A 19,956-nucleotide genomic window follows, 5' to 3' on the forward strand; every position below is an offset into this window, starting at 1 on the left:
AAGTAGAAAGTAGTTGTTTTACATTGTATAGACAAAGCATTATGTAAGACCAAACAATTGTTCTGTTGTGGGAAAAATAACAACATGGCAAAGCACAATATGTTCTACCCAATTCAGGAAGTGGTTTGCCCAGCAGACTGTTTCACGTGCTATCATCAGTAAACGTTTTACAGTGAAATCCCTCAACAGTGTCTTCTCTAGTTTTCTCACTTAGAATATTAGATGAGTGGACTTCAGTACAACTCTGCTGTCCTCACATAGTGGACCTCCGTAAATGCCTGGATATGATGTGCATTGTATTTGTCATTGAACAAGAGAGCAAGAGAGAAAATTCAATCCGTTAATCAGTGTCAAGACATATATTGCTCATCAATTTGATGTATTTGCCTCCCAAGGCCTCTCATAAACATATTTGAATGAAAGTCCCTTTTTTCTGACAAATTAGCCTTTGGGCACTTGGTCCCAACATTACAAGCCATCTTTTGTTTCTTATAGGCAGCAGCTACCCTATGATCCATGCACAGATACACATGGGAATACTCTGTCACCGGAGTGCAGAGCGCCTGTCATGGCTGCAGGGCATAACAGGAGCTCTATCTTGGAGTTGGTACAATTCCTCTCTTGATTTATGGCGAAAAGAGGCCAGTAAAAACAAGGGGAGAGGTCCAAGTAGTCATCACAAGGAAACAGGAGAAAGCATGGAGTACCGTGGCCAAACAGAGTGGCAGGAGGGATGAGCGTAGGAGAGTGGCAGGAGGGATGAGCGTAGGAGAGAGCATGAAGGAGCTGTGTGATGTGGCAGCTTTCATTCACCCATGGGCGAGTTTACTCTTTACTGTAATGCTATTTTGACCCTCTCCCCCCATATTCTCCCTCTCCCCTCTATCAGGGTTTGAGCTCCTCTCATTCTGGAGTTTACAAAGTAGTACACAAATCTCCAGTAACGTGACCCAATAAGGCTTCTGATATGTACTTTCAGTTTCAGACGTTCAAAGAAATAGAAAATGGTGATTAAGACAATACAAAATCGTATCCGGTGTAAAAACATGAAACTATGACAGCGCCTGGACTCTTGAGAGTGGGACTCTTAACATGAAGCACAATCATTCGTCAAAAAGACGTGCATAATGTTAGCTACACTAGCGCGCAAACATTTAATCAGAGAGGTGAAGTGATCTAATATTACATATCTTAAATGAATAGGTTGGAAAAAGTATGGAAATACTAAATCCGTATATAAATAAATAACTAAATGGTACGGATTTTCTGAGCACCATCTGGTGGCTTTTCTCTTCATGGCCTAAAACGTCATTCACATCGGATACAATGGAGAACATGGGCAACTTGTGCTGCAACAGTCAGTCCCTCCAAGTAATCTACATGAAAAAACTGATGTGAATAGGAAAGCACTCAATGCACAGACAGGACGATCTTTTACAACAGAGGCGTAGGCGTCATAAAATACCGGTTTTCCCTGCCAGCTTTTCATTTAGTTGTCTCTGTGTTGTTGATGCTTCTGTTTAGAAAGCGAGAAGTATGTGGATGCATACACAAACAACAAAAACAGGACAGGGCACACACAATGACGCAATAGACAGTTTGTTTAACAACTGGTATTGCACATGTGCCTTGTGTGACTAGGAGCAGGTAGGGGTATACTCTAACAGGCAGAGTCATTTTATAACTGAAGTCAAAACAACCAGGTCTGACCCTGATCTGTCTTTGTTAACCAATCACATACATTAGAGAGCGACAAGGGGTCGCTGGGGCAGAGATTTATGGTCACTGTGTCATATGTCCAACCCTAGAGTGACCCACAGGCTCACAACCTTATATGCTAGGTAATAAATTAATCTTAAATTAGAATGTATAGTGACAGCAGATTGCTTCAGCTGAAACCAGATAATTATCATCAAAGAATAAAACTCAAAAACAGCAATGAACCTTTTAAAACACTGTGTTTCTCTGAAATCACAGTTTAAAAGAAATGCCAAGTCAACAACACTAGAAATGAAGCGCCTGATCAAATACCTTTTAAATAAAAATTTTGTTGGTTCCACTTCTAAGTGAAAGATTTAATTGGTTTTTGACTTATGCTCTCTTACATTTTTTTTCAATCGCTTTGGTGCAATTTTCACAAGTATCGAGAACATTTTCTCGCAACGCTTAATACAAAATTCAAAAGAGATCATCAAAAAGGCAGTTGTTTCAAAACTCTAAGCACATTTTCAAATAACTAAGTACCACACACAAAACCATGCTTTACTAAAATTGCATTGGCCATTACAGTACTGTAATAGCGTAATATATGCCATTTACGTAGCAGGCTTTTTTATCCTAACTGACAACATTGAGTCCACACATATCTGTATGTGACCCCATTGGGAATCAAACCCATCACCCTGGTGCTGCTAGTGTCACACTCTTAGTAACTGAGCCACACATGACCCCTATTATATATCATTACAACGCAATACTGTCAAATACAATACATGATTAAGATACGGGTGGAAGGTGTATGATCGCCATCCCCATGAGCGTGCCACCCTCCTTCAGGCTTGGATTCACCATGCCAAAAAGTTTTTCACCAGCTGCATGACATATGAGGACATTTACTGCTACGTCAATGACAACCTATGGCCAAATGCTCAACAAGGCTTGATGCAAACTAGTGCCTGCTAAACATTATGTTTCATTTGATTACAGTTTTACCTATGTTGTAAATATTCCTGAACAATACATATATTTTTTTTGCATCAATGATTGTGAAAGATCACACCTTTGATCACACGGGATAGAAATGATGGAAATTTGATTTAAACAAATGTATGGGTCAATTTTGATGTGTAGTGCAAGTGTATTGCCTAATGTGAAAACAGTGTAATGTGTACTGTCATTTACTGTACTGTAGCCTATTACATTCCAAGGGCAAATTTTTAAACATGTATCTAGCATTTTCTTTGTTTATTGAATCAACTTGTTGTTAAAACAACTCCATTGAGAAGATATCATTATGTTATGGTGACGAAATCAATGTTCTCATGATATTTCACAGGAAACTTGGTTTGGATCAATGGTTGTGCGGTGACAGATGAAAGTGCAATAAAACGTTTTTTTGAATGTAAGACTTGCTGCTTTACAAGTGTCACTGTTACCAGTTACCAAATTCACAACATACCAATAACAATTGAAAACCAACCTGTAAACCCGCCCCAGTTCTTGTTCTACCAACACTTGTATTTTAAACGATGACAGTTATGTCAACCGCAATGGTCCTACTGTCAAGACCTAGTAGGCATACACAACTTTACTGTGATTAATCTGAGCTAAACCACCTCTTGAATTATTATCTATTTTCCTGAGGCGTTACATATCACTAATTCAAAACCAGAGGTCTGACGGTATGTCTTTTTCTTTCTTTTTTTAACAAAATAGAGGGCAAAATAATCTGTAAATGATTGATGTGCTTAATAAAAAAAATGGACTGTTTTTTACTAGCCCGAGCTTTCCATCTTCTCAGGGTGCGGATGGATGAAACTAGGGTAATAGTGTTGAAGAGCATCTACTCGGTAGATACTTAACACTTGCAACTCTTTTATGTACTTGATTTGCGGATCACTTCAAGTACTTATGAGGGCTAGGGTTAGGCACCTGTGAGCGCGTGTTAGATGCTCTAATGACTTGACACGCAGTGAGTAAACAAAGAATCTCTGAAAGGGTCAGCCAGGGTCAACTTTCCCTAACCGTCACAGAGCCATTTGTCACCAGACAAGTCCAAAACAAACGCTTGAACGGTGTGTATTTTCTGAGTGTCTAATTTCTGTAGTCCCTCGAATGTGTGTCTACTGAGCATTCCTAATACTAAAAGGATTTCAGTCGAACAAAGACACGTAACACTACCTAATCGTCTGGTAGCAACATAACCCTTGGAGGTACCCCCTTTTCTGCCCAATGAACAGCTAATGGTGTAAAGCCTCTCAGTAGGAGGGTCGCCACACGGAGCTAAGTATGGCCCTGCTCCAGATGTGCCGTCCTGCATTGTCCAGAGCCATAAAGCACCCTAACGTTGCCATTATGCCTCTGGCCTTTGTGTCTTTGGCCTGTGGAGCTAAGCACTGGCCATTGACTACTGACCAGGCACATTTCACCCCCCCCCGAACATGCACAATGACCAAATCAGAGGAATGAACTAATGAGGGGGACTTCAGTTGCGTTAAATATTTATCCAGTGTCTCTGTCTATAAGGCTTAATGCTGTCAATACTTTGATTGTTGGGTTTACTGGTAGTTTGTTTATGGGAAGTGAAACTCACCACTAACCCTTGATAAGTTATGACCTTTTTACAAACTACTGATGTTAGCCTGATAAGACAGATCCTTCATTTCCAAATAACTTTTTGAGAACTTGGGAGTGTAAGTTTCTATCTGACATTTTTGCGTAAGTCACTTCTAATTTATCTTGAGATGGTTCATGTCTGTGAAGGTAGATTTTTCAAATAGTAAGTTAATAAGGGAAAAAAATGAAAAACTAGAATGTTTTAACTGCATAATTCCATCTGCGAACTTGGCTCTAAGTACGATCATTTAGCTTTTAGATTTCGAATTTTATATGTAAAAACATTATTTGATTAAATATAGAATTTGGCCTTTACTGCTATAGCCCAGAGAAACACATTGAATAACAGCACAATCATAAATGGCTAAAAAAGACAGTCAAATAATGTATTTTCTTGTACACATACACTACATGATCAGAAGTATGTGGACACCTGCTCGTCTACATCTCATTCCAAAATTATGGGCATTAGTTGGTCCCCTCTTTTCTGCCATAACAACCTCCACTCTTCTGGGAAGGCTTTCCACTAGATGTTGGAACATTACTGCAGGGATTTGCTTCCATTCAGCCACAAGAGTATTAGTGAGGTCAGGCACTGATGTTGGGCGATTAGGCCTGGCTCGCAGTCAGCCTCCCAATTCATCCCAAAGGCATTTGATGGGGGTTGAGGTCAGGGCTCTGTGCAGGTCAGTCAAATTCTTCCACACCGACACAGAGGCCACCATCGTGTTCGTGAGTGTCTCCCCTTTCCATAGAGTGGTCAAACCGTTCGGACACTACAGACGTTTTCATGAGAAGACTCATTTTCAGGAAGTCTCATGGTCTGACAAACACCGCCCTAGCTCTGCCACCTTTCACCGCAGGTGGGGAAGTGTGACGTCGGCAGATGCTGTGGATTGAGACACATCCAGTGCAAATAAACAGATATCTTTAGCTTCATGTATTTGATGATGTGTTCTGGCTCTATCTTGCTAAACTAATGTTTTTAAATAGTGTTTAAACTGGTTTTCAAATGTATTGGGATTTTGATGTCTGCACTTTAGATACCTCTAAAGTGAGGAAAGAAGAATTCACTGCAAAACAGTTCTGAGATCTGGGATGTGAAAACTTTGAAGCTCATTTTCTCAGACTCTGCTTTGCACAGATATAACCTTATAGTCCCGAGGTTACAAATGAATGATGTGTCAAGAGGAACAGTGTTTTGACCGTTTGACACAGTCCAGCGTCAGCTCGGCAGTGTGCACGCAGCAGACACAGAAACAAGAGCACTCACTTCGTCTTTCTTGTTCTTCTAGTTCTCACGCAAACCGAGATCAGGGAAGTGGAGACTGGTGTAGGCAGATGAGTCTGTGAGATAGTGACTCAATCTGTGAGGTCTGTTGATTTCACAGCAGCCCCCTCGGCTCTCAGCGTCTGGCTCATCTATCAGAGGACACACCTCATTCAGCAGACAGACAGAAGAGGGAAGTAAAGACAGAGTTGTCGTGTGATGATGAAGCAGACAGACAACAACAACAAGCTGGACAGGTTCAGTTAGAGTTCACACTTTCTGGCAATGGCACACCACTGTCGTCAACGTAACAGGTGTTGACTGTTTGGTAGGAGTTATGTAAAGAGAATACCGTAAAAGAGAAAAGCTGCATGTCTGCACCCATCTTGAGGCATAACTCACTGTGGGTTCGTCTGCTTGTTTGAGCATAAAAGGGTTGTGAATGTGTTTCTGCTCCCACACAACTGCATGTTGAAATAAAACACCTGTTTGCTCCTCTGGCCTTTGTATCTTTGGCCCGTTGAATATCAAACTTTGTGTTTGGATAGAATTATTTATTACAACTGATCCAATGTTAAACAACTAGAATAGTATTTTGCAGCAGTAGAAATGCGTAGAGGGAAATAGTTGTCTAAGACAACATTAGGCTATTAAACTGAATACAAAATTGATTCCTTTTATGATGTGAATTATTGTAGTCAACTTTCAAAGTTACAAAGGGAATATGCTATCACAATGCCTTTGGAGAAAATAGCCTGAGAAAAAACATGATTTACGAAACAACCTTTATTTTGCCTACCATGAAAATTTGCCTGTCGGCACTAAAAGTACTAGATGTAATGAATCATGTCTAAGAGAATAGCTTGGAAATGAGAGACGGTTGTCTTGAGGGAGAGACAAAAGTGGGGAGTCTGTAGTTGAGTAACTATTTTTGTAGTTCTGTCAGGGAACATAGACTCTGTTAGATGAGTAAGACTAATGTACAGACTGAGCTAAAGGTCACAGAAGAGGACAATAGCAACAGTGTTGTTTGAAATACACGATATATACACACAAAAGTATGTGAACACCACTTGAAATGAGTGGATTTGGCTATGTCAGTCACACCCGTTGCTGACAGGTAAATAAAATCGAGCACACTGCCATGCAATCTCCATAGACAAACATTGGCAGTAAAATGGCCTTACTGAAGAACTCAGTGACTTTCAACGTAGCACCGTCATAGGATGGCACCTTTCCAACAAGTCAGTTCATCAAATGTCTTCCCTCCTAGACCTATCCCAGTCAACTATAAATGCTGTTATTGTGAAGTGGAAATGTCTAGGAGCAACAACGTCTCAGCCACGAAGTGGTAGGCCACACAAGCTCAAAGAATGGTACTGTTGAGTGCTGAAGTGCGTAAAAATCCTCTGTCCTCGGTTGCAACACTCACTACCGAGTTCCAAACTGCCTCTGGAAGCAACGTCAGCACAATAACTATATGTTGGGAGATTTATGAAATGGGTTTCCATGGCTGAGCAGCCTCATACAAGCCTAAGATCATCATGCACAATGCCAAGCATCGGCTGGAGTGGTGTAAAGCTCACCGCCATTGGACTCTGGAGCAGTGGAAACGCGTTCTCTGGAGTGATGAATTACGTTTCACCAGCTGGCAGTCCGATGGACGAATCTGGGTTTGGCGGATGCCAGGGTAACGCTACCTGCCCGAAAGAATAGTGCCAACTGTAAAGTTTGGTGGATGGGGAATAATGGTCTGGGGCTGTTTTTCATGGTTCCATGTTGCTTAGTTCCAGTGAAGGGAAATCTTAACGCAACAGTATACAATGACATTCTAGATGATTCTGTGCTTCCAACTTTGTGGCAACAGTTTGGGGAAGGCCCTTTCCAGTTTCAGCATGACAATGCCCCCATGCCTAAAAGCACGGTCTATAAAGAAATGGTTTGTTGAGATCGCTGTAGAAGAACTTGACTGGCCTGCACAGAGCCCTGAACTCAACCCCATCTAACACCTTTTTTTTTTTTTATAAATTGGAACGCCGACTGCGAGCCAGGCCTAATCCCCCAACATCAGTGCCCAACCTCACTAATGGTCTTGTGGCTGAATGGAAGCAAGTCCCTGCAGCAATGTTACAACATCTAGTGGAAAGCCTTCCCAGAAGAGTGGAGGCAAGTCCATATTAATGCCCATGATGTTGGAATGAGATGCTCGATGAGCAGGTGTCCACATACTTTTAGTCGTGTAGTGTACATTAAAGATCCCCCAGGGATCATAATGTCACTCGTTTCATAATGTCTAAGGACTATGACTCCTGATATGCACCGAGAAGCTCCACTCAGACAGAGCATCAACTGCATGTTCTGATGTATCTGTAACCTAATCTCGTCAGATACATATGACACCAGATGGAAACATCCCAAGGGAGCAAACTACCCCTGATAATTCAATTAGTCTACAGACACACGTGCCTCAGTCCCAAATACAAGCAGCTATCTGGTGGACAGACACCACCCTGCAGATTGATCCCTACTAGCCCCTGGGCCTCCATGATGGATCAGACATTAATTTGATTTGAAGGAAGAGTAAAAGCCGACGTCTGTGACCTCTGTTGTAGACGGTGAACGATGATTGAATGATGAGTGTCCAGAGGTTTCACTGAGGAACTGTAAGTTGGCGGGCAGCCTGTTCTGAACAATCACCTTTTGTACAAATAAGTGTGAAATATAAATGAACCACTTTTTCATGAACAAAAAAAAGAAATGGCTGTAACTACATATGTACAATTTCTGTGCAATTCATTGCCAAACAGGACCCCTTTTGGGGCATTGTGCTTAAAACGGGCACACAAATGTTTTGACAGTATGTTTCGATACAGATATTTCTACTATGGGAATGACAGATGTATACTGTATGAAGTAGCTACCGTGGCAAGAAAAAGTATGTGAACCCTTTGGAAATACCTGGATTTCTGCATACGTTGGTCATGCAATTTTATCTGCTCTTCATCTAGGTCACAACAATAGACAAACACAGTCTGCTTAAACTAATAACATAAACAATGATATGTTTTCATGTCTTTATTGAACACACCATGTAAACATTCACAGTGCAGGATGGGAAAAGTATATGAACCCTTGGATTTAATAACTGGTCGACCCTCCTTTGGCAGCAATAACCTCAACCAAACATTTCCTGTAGTTGCAGATCAGACCGGCACAACAGTCAAGAGGAATTTTGGACCATTCTTCTTTACAAAACAGTTTCAGTTCAGCAATATTCTTGTGATGTCTGCTGTGAACTGCTCTCTTGAGGGCATGCCACAGCATCTCAATTGAGTTGAGGTCAGGACTATGACTGGGTCACTCCAGAAGGCGTATTTTCTTCTGTTGAAGCCATTCTGTTGTAGATTTACTTCTGTGTTTTGGGTCATTGTCCTGCTGCATCATCCAACTTCTGTTGAGCTTCAATTGGCGGACAGATAGCCTAACATTCTCCTGCAAAATGTCTTGATAAACTTGGAAATTCATTTTTCCGTCGATGATAGCAAGCTGTCCAGGCCCTGAGGCAGCAAAGCAGCCTCAAACCATGATGCTCCCTCCACCATACTTTACAGTTGGGATGAGGTTTTGATGTTGGTGTGCTGTGCTGTGCCTTTTTATCTCCACACATAGTGTTGTGTGTTCCTTCCAAACAACTCAACTGTAATTTCATCTGTCCACAGAATATTTTGCCAGTAGCGATGTGAAACATCCAGATGCACTTTGGCAAACTTAAGACTTGAGGCAATGTTTTTTTTTGGACAGCAGTGGCTTCTTCCATGGTGTCCTCCCATGAACACCATTCTTTTTTAGTGTTTTACGTATCGTAGACTCTTCAACAGAGATATTAGCATGTTCCAGAGATTTATTTCTGTAAGTCTTTAGCTGACACTCTAGGATTCTTCTTAACCTCATTGAGCATTCTGCACTATGCTCTTCCAGTCATCTTTGCAGGATGGCCACTCCTTGGGAGGGTAGCAACAGTGCATAACTTTCTCAATTTACAGACAATTTGTCTTCCCATCGACTGATGAACATCAAGGCTATTAGAGATACTTTTGTAACCCTTTCCAGCTTTATGCATGTCAACAATTCTTAATCTTAGGTCTTCTGAGAACTCTTTTGTTCGAGGCATGGTTCACATCAGGCAATGCTTCTTGTGAATAGCAAACTCAAAGTGTTTTATAGTGCAAGGCAGTTCTAGCCAACATCTCCAATCTCGTCTCATTGATTGGACTACAGGTTAGCTGACTCCAATTCGTTTAGGGATTCACACACTTTTTCCAACCAACACTGAATGTTTAAATTATAGATTCAATATTGACAAGAAAAATACAATAATTTGTGTGTTATTAGTTTAAGCATACTATGTTTGTCTATTGTTGTGACTTAAATGAAAATCAGATAAAATTTGATGACCAATTTATGCAGAAATCCAGGTAATGCCCAAGGGTTCACATACTTTTTCTTGCAACTGTATGTAAAAAAAAAAGAAGACCAAATACTCAAGGCTTTTCTTGATACAGGACCAAAGTAAACACATGACCACTGACAAATATAACTGAAGTACACAGCTCTTACAGCAAGGTAGATGAACCCAGAGCAGCTGAGAATTTTGAAAAGCTTGTGGTCTGAAAATTTCTCTGGCACTGCCTTAGCTCATAGCAAACATTCAAGTGTCCGGGTCCTTGAAAGATGACAATCAGTCTATACAGTATCCGTTTATACGTGGTTATTGTCAACTTGTTTATCTTCAAGTTGAAAGATAGTTTTAGAGAAAAGATCATTTCATCCCCACAATAAACTCACAAGTCTAATTAAGCAGATTTCCACAAAGAATCTATGGAGAATTTCCAGACAGTCCTATTTCCTTCTCAAAATACAGGCACCTCACATGTGAGTAAAAACAGATTTCATTCAGAAAATACATTTCACACAAATATTGCCAATATTACTGAGTGAGCTTTGTCTTCTGCAAATTGCACCTCCAAACAATTACCCAACCGAAGAAAAAGCTCTGACTCATTAAAGGGCTGTTTGCTTTCCATAAAAAGAGACAAAGTACAGGATCAATGAGTGGTAAACCCAAATATATTATTTACACGAGGGCCCAGATTCAAAAACACTTCTTACACAAAAATTAAGAAGCTTCTGAAGAAGAAAAAAACAAGTTCATAAGATAATTCGTAAGTGCAATTCCTCAACAAAATCATAAGATTTCACGATTTCTTGTGAACTTCTCAAATATCTTCCTACAAACTTCTTAAATATCTTCTTAAAATGTTTGTTGCTAGGCAACCGATTTAGCTAGCTATGGCAATCATGTTAGCATATTTCGTACTGAGTTTACTATTCTAAAACATGTTCTTGGGTTTAAAATAATCAATACTGAAACTTTCAGATGACGTTTGTGAGTGAATTAAACGTGTTCAATTGCTTTCATGAGCTTATGCTCTCACTGCCCAGATTTTACAACAAGGGTTTAGCTATCTTGGAATTAGGAACAAATCCAATAACTTTATTTCCAAGAATCAAATTTCTTCAGGAGAAACATAAGAAATAGTGAAAGAACATTTCCAATAACCTTTTTTAGGAATATTAACTTTGCTTAACTTTCTTCATAGGTCTATAGTTAAGGGGCAAAATGGCAGTTAAGAAGATATTTATTCTTAAGAAGTTTTTGTGAATCTGGGCCCTGATCTTTATTTACTCTAAAACAATCCTCAAAGGATTCAGGGAAGCAAGCAAGGAAAATAAACACTCCATATCAGCAAAGGGATCTTAAGTCTTTAACTGTCTTTGGAAAGAAAATAATTCAATTGTGCCTCAAACTATGGGAAAATAAACTTAAAACCAGCAGAATACATAGCCCTCGGGCCCAGAGTGAGATCTTTTTGGATATGTCCACAGAGACTCTACGGTGAGAAAACTATACCACTGGGGGAGTGAGTGTTGGTTACTTTGTTTTAAAACCCACAACTTTAATATTCTCATGGGAAACTCCCTTAATCAGATTTTTTCCCGGAATACAGCAATCAAGTGTTATATTATTCCCCTGTGCGTTTCTGATAGTTACATTTTTACAGAGGACACGTAAAATCAATGGTCTCATCCGTCGTCAACCTTCCCATCACGAACTCTTCTAAAATAACGAACATTACCAATAATAAATCTGTCACGTCCTGACCATAGAAAGCCTTTATTTTCTATGGTAGAGTAGGTCAGGGCGTGACTAGGGGTTTAGTCTAGTTTATATTTTGTATGTGGGGTTCTAGTTAGTTTTTTCGATGTTGGTTTTTTGGTATGATTCCCAATTAGAGGCAGCTGGCTATCATTGTCTCTAATTGGGGATCATACTTAAGTAGCATTTTTCCCACCTGTGTGTTATGGGATATTGTTTTGAGTATGTGCACATAGCACCGCTGTTAGTCACGGTTTATTGTTTTGTAACGTTTCACTTCTTTAATAAATGATGTGGAACTCAACATACGCTGCGCCTTGGTCCGACCATTATTACGACGAACGTGACAAAATCTGAGTAACTGCTTTTGCTCATTCTCAAACACAAACTCCAACTGGCAACCTATTTAAACAAACTCCAACTGGCAACCCCCTGGAAGCACAAGACAGCTGAACACATTGTAATTAGGAGTATGGCTTCACTTGGAGGCCCATAATCATAACTTACTTCCCGGAAAAGAGAGCAAAAACAAATTACAAATAACAAATTAAGGTGCCTGTTTTACTTCCTATGACCCTTTTCTGGAGACACCAGAAAAATACATTTAAAACAACTTTACTGAACATAAATATAAACTGAACATGCAACCATTCCTAAGATTGTACTGTTTATAGTTCATATAAAGAAATCAGTCAATTGAAATGAATTAATTAGGCGCTAATGTATGGATTTCACATGACTGGGAATGCAGATACCTTAAAAAAAAAAGAAATGGGCCTCACAATGACACTCAGGATCTCGTCAGGTTATCTGTGCATTCAAATTGCCATCGATAAAATGCAATTGTGTTCATTGTCCGTAGCTTATGCCTGCCCATACCATAACCCCACTGCCACCATGGGGCACTCTGTTCACAACGTTGACATCAGCAAACCGCTGCCCACACGATGCCATACACGTGGTCTGCAGTTGTGAGGCCGGTTAGACGTACTGCCAAATTCACTAAAACGACGTTGGAGGCGGTTTATGGTAGAGAAATTAACATTCCATTTTCTGGCAACAGCTCTGGTGGACATTCCTGCAGTCAGCATGCCAATTGGACACTACCTCAAAACTTAAGACATCTGTGGCATAGTGTTGTGTGACAAAACTGCATCTTTTAGTGGCCTTTTATTGTCCCACAGCACAAGGTGCACCTGTGTAATGTTCATGCTGTTTAATCAGCATTTTGATATGCCACACCTGTCACACCTGTCATGCTCTCTACTAGGGATGTAAACAAATTTGTGCACACAATTCGAGAGAAATAAGGTGTTTGTGCGTATAGAAAATGTCATGGATCTTTTATTTCAGCTCATGAAACACTTAACATGTTGTGTTTATATTTTTTGTTCAGTGTATTTGAAAGAAGTCAGACTTCAAGGCACCAGAGAGTAGTAAAAAGTGTCCCTCTGGCTGGACTGATATCCATCCATCGGTACTTTGTTCTTAGCTAGTGTTTGGGACTTGTCCCTCTGTACAGATCCATGATTTAGTACAGTATATTCCAGTGATCTACTCATTGAATGGATCATGCATTGACAGAAAGGATCATATACAGAGTTAAATAGTTAATGTCATCAGTCCTAATGTGTTGAGAAGTGCTATAAATCAGGCCTAAAAGCAAATGCCAGAGGCAACAGATTTTATGCAACTTTAAGTGTCTTGACCGAGAGGATGTTAAAAAGGCTCCACCTACTTTACATTTACAAAGCTAATGAGGATCCAATGTAATTCCTTAGAGTCTAAGACGTTGGGGGAAGCTGGGTGCTAAGATGACAAATGGAATTGTTTTAAGATGGTCATACTATGGATCATTTAGTTGTTTGATTTAGCATTCTAGGATCCATTTAGGTATTAAAAAAATATGAAAAAATGATTTGATAATATATGGGCCTTTACTACTACTAAAGCCCATAAAAACACATTGAATAACACGTTCATAAATGGCAAAAAAGGCATTCCAAAAATATATCATAAGAAACAAAGGTATTGATGTGTATTTTCTAAATCTAGGAGATAAAAAAAATATATATAAATATATACAGTGGGGCAAAAAAGTATTTAGTCAGCCACCAATTGTGCAAGTTCCCCCACTTAAAAAGATGAGAGAGGCCTGTAATGTTCATCATAGGTACACTTCAACTATGACAGACAAAATTAGGAAAAAAAATCCAGAAAATCACATTGTAGGATTTTTTATGAATTTATTTGCAAATTATAACAAAAGTTTAACTCAATACTTAGTTATATACCATTTGTTGACAATGACAGAGGTCAAACATTTTCTGGAGGTCTTCGCAAGTTTTCACACACTGTTGTTGGTATTTTGTCCCATTCCTCCATGCAGATCTCCTCTGGAGCAGTGATGTTTTGGGGCTGTTGCTGGGCAACATGGACTTTCAACTCCCTCCAAAGATTTTCTATGGGGTTGAGATCTGGAGACTGGCTAGGCCACTCCAGGACCTTGAAATGCTTCTTAGGAAGCCACTCCTTCGTTGCCCGGGCGGTGTGTTTGGGGTCATTGTCATGCTGAAAGACCCAGCCACGTTTCATCTTCAATGCCCTTGCTGATGGAAGGAGGTTTTCACTCTAAATCTCACGATACATGGCCCCATTCATTCTTTCCTTTACACGGATCAGTCGTCCTGGTCCCTTTGCAGAAAAACAGCCCCAAAGCATGATGTTTCCACCCCCATGCTTCACAGTAGGTATGGTGTTCTTTGGATGCAACTCAGCATTCTTTGTCCTCCAAACATGACGAGTTGAGTTTTTACCAAAAAGTTATATTTTGGTTTCATCTGACCATATGACATTCTCCCAATCTTCTTCTGGATCATCCAAATGCTCTCTAGCAAACTTCAGACGGGCCTGGACATGTACTGGCTTAAGCAGGGGGACACGTCCTGCACTGCAGGATTTGAGTCCCTGGCGGCGTAGTGTGTTACTGATGGTAGGCTTTGTTACTTTGGTCCCAGCTCTCTGCAGGTCATTCACTAGGTCCCCCCGTGTGGTTCATTTTGACCCCACGGGGTGAGATCTTGCATGGAGTCCCAGATCGAGGGAGATTATCAGTGGTCTTGTATGTCTTCCATTTCCTAATAATTGCTCCCACAGTTGATTTCTTCAAACCAAGCTGCTTACCTATTGCAGATTCAGTCTTCCCAGCCTGGTGCAGGTCTACAATTTTGTTTCTGGTGTCCTTTGACAGCTCTTTGGTCTTGGCCATAGTGGAGTTTGGAGTGTGACTGTTTGAGGTTGTGGACAGGTGTCTTTTATACTGATAACAAGTTCAAACAGGTGCCATTAATACAGGTAACGAGTGGAGGACAAAGGAGCCTCTTAAAGAAGAAGTTACAGGTCTGTGAGAGCCAGAAATCTTACTAGTTGTAGTTGACCAAATACTTATTTTCCACCATAATTTGCAAATAAATTCATTAAAAATCCTACAATGTGATTTTCTGGATTTGTTTTCCTCATTTTGTCTGTCATAGTTGAAGTGTACCTATGATGAAAATTACAGGCCTCTCTCATCTTTTTAAGTGGGAGAACTTGCACAATTGGTGGCTGACTAAATACTTTTTTGCCCCACTGTATATATATACACACACACTACCGGTGTAACGATGTGCGCTGAGAGTCGGGAAGCAAGTTCAGGGAGTGAGCGTTTTAAGAAATAAACGGACCATAATCCAAAACAAGAAACTCGAATAGCACACAGACATGAAATAGAAACAATGGCACTTGGGGAAGGAACCAATGGGAGTGACATATATAGGGCAGGTAATCAAGGAGGTGATGTAGTCCATGTGAGTGTAATAACGCACTTAACGATGGTGACAGGTGTGCGCCATAACGAGCAGCCTGGTGACCTAGAGGCTGGAGAGGGAGCACACGTGACAACAGGTCAAACGTTTTAGAACACCTACTCACTTCATGAGGTAGTCACCTGGAATGCATTTCAATTAACAGGTGTTCCTTCTTAAAAGTTAATTTGAGGAATTTCTTTCCTTCAGTTGTGTTTTGACAAAGTAGGTGGGTGTACAGAAGATAGCCCTATTTGGTACAAGATCAAGTCCATATTATGGCAAGAACAGCTCAAATAAGCAAAGAGAAATGACAGTCCATCATTACTTTAAAACATGAAGGTCAGTCAATACGGAACATTTCAAGAACTTTAAACGTTTCTTCAAGTGCAGTCGTAAAAACTGGGTCTCATGAGGACCGCCACAGGAAATGAAGAGGCAGAGTTACCTCTGCTACAGAGGACAAGTTCATTAGAGTTGCCAGCCTCAGAAATTGCAGCCCAAATAAATGCTTCACAGAGTTCAAGTAATAGACAGATCTCAACATCAACTGTTCAGAGGAGACTGCTTGAATCATGCCTTAATGGTTGAATTGCTGCAAAGAAACCACTACTAAAGGACACCAATAAGAAGAAGAGACTTGCTTGGGCCAAGAAACACAAGCAATGGACATTAGACCGGTGGAAATTTGTACTTTGGTCCGGAGTCCAAATTTGCGATTTTTGGTTCCAACCGACGTGTCTTTGTGAGACGCGGTGTGGGTGAATGGATGATATCCGCATGTTTATTTCCCACCGTAAAGCATGGAGGAGGTGTGATGGTGTGGAGGTGCTTTGCTGGTGACACTGTCAGTGATTTATTTAGAATTCAAGGCACACTTAACCAGCATGGCTACCACAGAATTCTGCAGCGATATGCCATCCAATCTGGTTTGCGCTAAGTGGGACTATTGTCCCAAATGACCCAGATGCAGACAGTTTCGAAGTAACAAAAGTTTATTATTATTATTAAAAGTTTTATTACAAAAACAGGGGGGCAGGCAAACGACAGGTAAAGAGCCGGCAGAGGTCAGTAATCCAGAGCAGAGCCCGAAAGGTACAGAACGGCAGGCAGGCTCGGGGTCAGGGCAGGCAGAGGTCAGTAATTCAGGGTGGTGTGACAAGGTACAGAATGGCAGGCAGGCTCAGGCCAGGCAGAATGGTCAAAACTGGAACTAGAGAAAGACAGGAGCACAGGGAAACAAAACAAACTGGCAACAGACAAACAGAGAATGAGGAAGATGGGCAACACCTGTAGGGGGGTGGAGACAGGCACTAAGACAGGCGAAACAGATCAGGGTGTGACAACTATCATTTGTTTTTCAACAGGACAATGACGCAACACACCTCCAGGCTGTGTAAGGGTTATTTTACCAAGAAGGAGAGTGATGAAGTGCTGCATTAGATGACCTGGCCTCCAAAATCCCTCGACCTCAACGAAATTGAGATGGTTTGGGATGAGTCGCACCGCAGAGTGAAGGAAAAGCAGCCAACAAGTGCTCAGCAAATGTGGGAACTCCTTCAAGACTGTTGGAAAAGCATTCCAGGTGAAGCTGGTTGAGAGAATGGCAAAAGCTGTCATCAAGGCAAAGGGTGGCTACTTTGAATAGTATAAAATATAAAATATATTTTGATTTCATTTTTTTTGGTTACTACATGATTCCATATGTGTTATTTCATAGTTTTGATGTCTTCACTATTATTCGACAATGTAGAAATGAGTGAAAATAAAGAGTAGGTTTTCTAAAACTTTTGACCGGAAGTGTATGTATTGTTTTTAGGCATTTAAACCCTTTTTGTTGGGTAGGCACAAAACTACCTTCATACTTCCATTCATATTTTTAAACCAGTACCGTTTACCTTCAGATGAGTCCTGTGATGCTTGTGGGGTCGCAGAGCCCATTCATTTGTAGCCCAAATAGTTCGGACACGACCAAACACAAGTTGGCACATGGATGGCACCGACTTCCGACGAGTCTCCTGACACGTTAGAGTCTCCCCTTTCCATAGAGTGGTCATAATAGTTTGTAGGTCAAACCGTTTGGATGCTACAGACAGACTCTGCCACCTTTCACCACAGATGTGGAAGTGCGACACTGCGGTGAATTGAGACGCATCCAGTGGAAAAAAACTGATATCTCTTAAACTGATGGATTTTTATGTTTTGTTATATCATTTAAATTGACACATTAACTCTAGGGGGATAATGTAAAACTATGTGGTAATAGTCTGATGTTTTTCATCCATGTTCACCGCATGTTTATAAGCTATTTTTGTCCTCTATATATTACTGAAACATGTCTTCCCTTTTTCAATAAGTAAAGCATCATTTGGCGTATTCTGTAATAATGATAATTAATAATAAAGATATACGTTTATTCAATAGTGATGCTTACTCACATGTTGATATCTCACTGATTGCTATTGTAGTGGATTTGAATTCAATCTGTATTAACAGCAGGTTTACGACTTGTTCTACTCAAGACTGTCTATAAACCTTATCTACTGTCATCTGGACCATAGTTCCTCTTATGCAGGTAGATCAAGGCAGTGTTGACCTGCCCATACGTTGGATGGGTTCATCCTTCTCCTTTATAAGCCACTGAAGCCAAATGGATGGTCTCAGACCAGTGAAAGCTTGAAAAGGCAGCCTGTGGTGATCCCTTTCAGTGCCTTCTGTCATGAATAGGTGCCGCAAAGAGCTCTCCTCCTGCCCATGGAAAGAGGAGCACTGAAGGAGGAGCATTCAAACTGAAGGGGATCTATTGAATGATATGCTAAATCACCTGTCTTTCATTGAACATTGACACACAAAACAGTTCTCACAAAAAAAAGATCCACATTTAGAATGATTGTATCAACCACTGAAACTTCTGATTACATCGAAAAGTGTAGGCCTGCATGCAAAACGGTTAGCGCATCAGGTCTGTGTAAATAGTATAAACTGTACATACAGTATCAGAGATCTCCAAAAAAAAAGACTTGGCGCCTTCTCTGAATTATTGTTAAGGCTATTGCACACAGCAAACCACAATTTAGCCGTTAGGAGCAAAGGAAAGGGAACCCGTGTTGCATTTATCATGGACACACAGAAAAAAACACCCTTCCCTTATACAACATAACATTGTGTTTCTCACCCACTCTTGTGGCTTGTACTTGGGCTCTGAGCCAATTGGATATGCATTTCCCCAACAGCCCCAAGGGAGGTTTCACCCATTTACATTTTTATTGGCTTGTGCCTTTTTTCAAATTTCTACTACTGAGTGAACCCGTGTCAGAGCACACGTCAGCAGGGTAGAGATGTTCCAAAACCTACCACTTCCTGTTTCACCCGCCTTTAGAGAGAAAGTTGTGTTTGCTGACTTTATACAGGTCTCTTTATATTTCTGTATGAGAAGAGCTAATGACCGCTTATATAAGCATGTAGTAAAGGATGGACACAGTCATCACTTGTACGTTCACTGCCTGTTCTGATGTAGGCAACTGCTAGCACAGAAAAATACAATAATAAAATACTTTTCAACAATGAGTTACCCCGCGTGTGTTAGGTTTATTACCAATGAGCTGTAAACATCGCCTAAGAGTCTGTCTGGCTGTTCCAAAGCCAGCAGCAACAAGGAATTGGCTTGTAAGCATTATATAGACAGGCCTCACCCTAAACAGGTGGTGAAACCAAAAATCTATTTTTGTTTACACAAGTTTGAGTGGCATTACTCTATGTAGAGATCTTACACAAAAAGGGTGTTGTTCATAAAACAGCAGAATACAGTGTTCTTAAAACATATGCAGACTATCTGGCAAGCGTCTTCACAGACATTTTCAATCTCTCCTTGTACCAGTCTGTAATCCCAACATGTTTCAAGCTGTACCACCATTGTTCCTGTACCCAAGAACTCAAAGGTAACCTGCCTAAATGACTATCGCCCTGTAGCACTCACATCTGTGATTATGAAGTGCTTTGAAAGGCTGGTCATGACACACAATCAACACCATCATCCCAGACACCCTGGACCCACTCCAATTCGCATACTGCCCCAACAGATCCGCTGATGACGCAATCTCAATTGGATGCTAAACTACAGGACTGTTTCGCTAGCACAGACTGGAATATGTTCTGGGATTCATTCGATGGCATTGAGGAGTTTACCACATCAGTCACGGGCTTCATTAATAAGTTAATCGACGAGGTCGTCCCCACAGTAACAGTACGCACATGTTCCAACCAGAAGCCATGGATTACAGGCAACATCT

At 40.7% G+C, this 19,956-nt stretch overlaps 1 long non-coding RNA gene across 1 annotated transcript in view; it reads left to right on the top strand.

Moving 5' to 3' along the window:
- The window catches only part of LOC135565356 (uncharacterized), a 47,999-nt gene extending 29,911 nt beyond the window's left edge, over positions 1-18,088 (top strand). Inside the window, exon 3 of the long non-coding RNA XR_010461569.1 lies at positions 17,035-18,088. This is a non-coding gene — a long non-coding RNA (uncharacterized LOC135565356). The remainder of the gene's footprint in view (positions 1-17,034) is intronic.
- The last annotated feature ends 1,868 nt before the right edge of the window (positions 18,089-19,956 follow it).

The sequence above is a fragment of the Oncorhynchus nerka genome, linkage group LG3, assembly GCF_034236695.1.
Source record: "Oncorhynchus nerka isolate Pitt River linkage group LG3, Oner_Uvic_2.0, whole genome shotgun sequence".
Classification (NCBI taxonomy): domain Eukaryota; kingdom Metazoa; phylum Chordata; class Actinopteri; order Salmoniformes; family Salmonidae; genus Oncorhynchus; species Oncorhynchus nerka.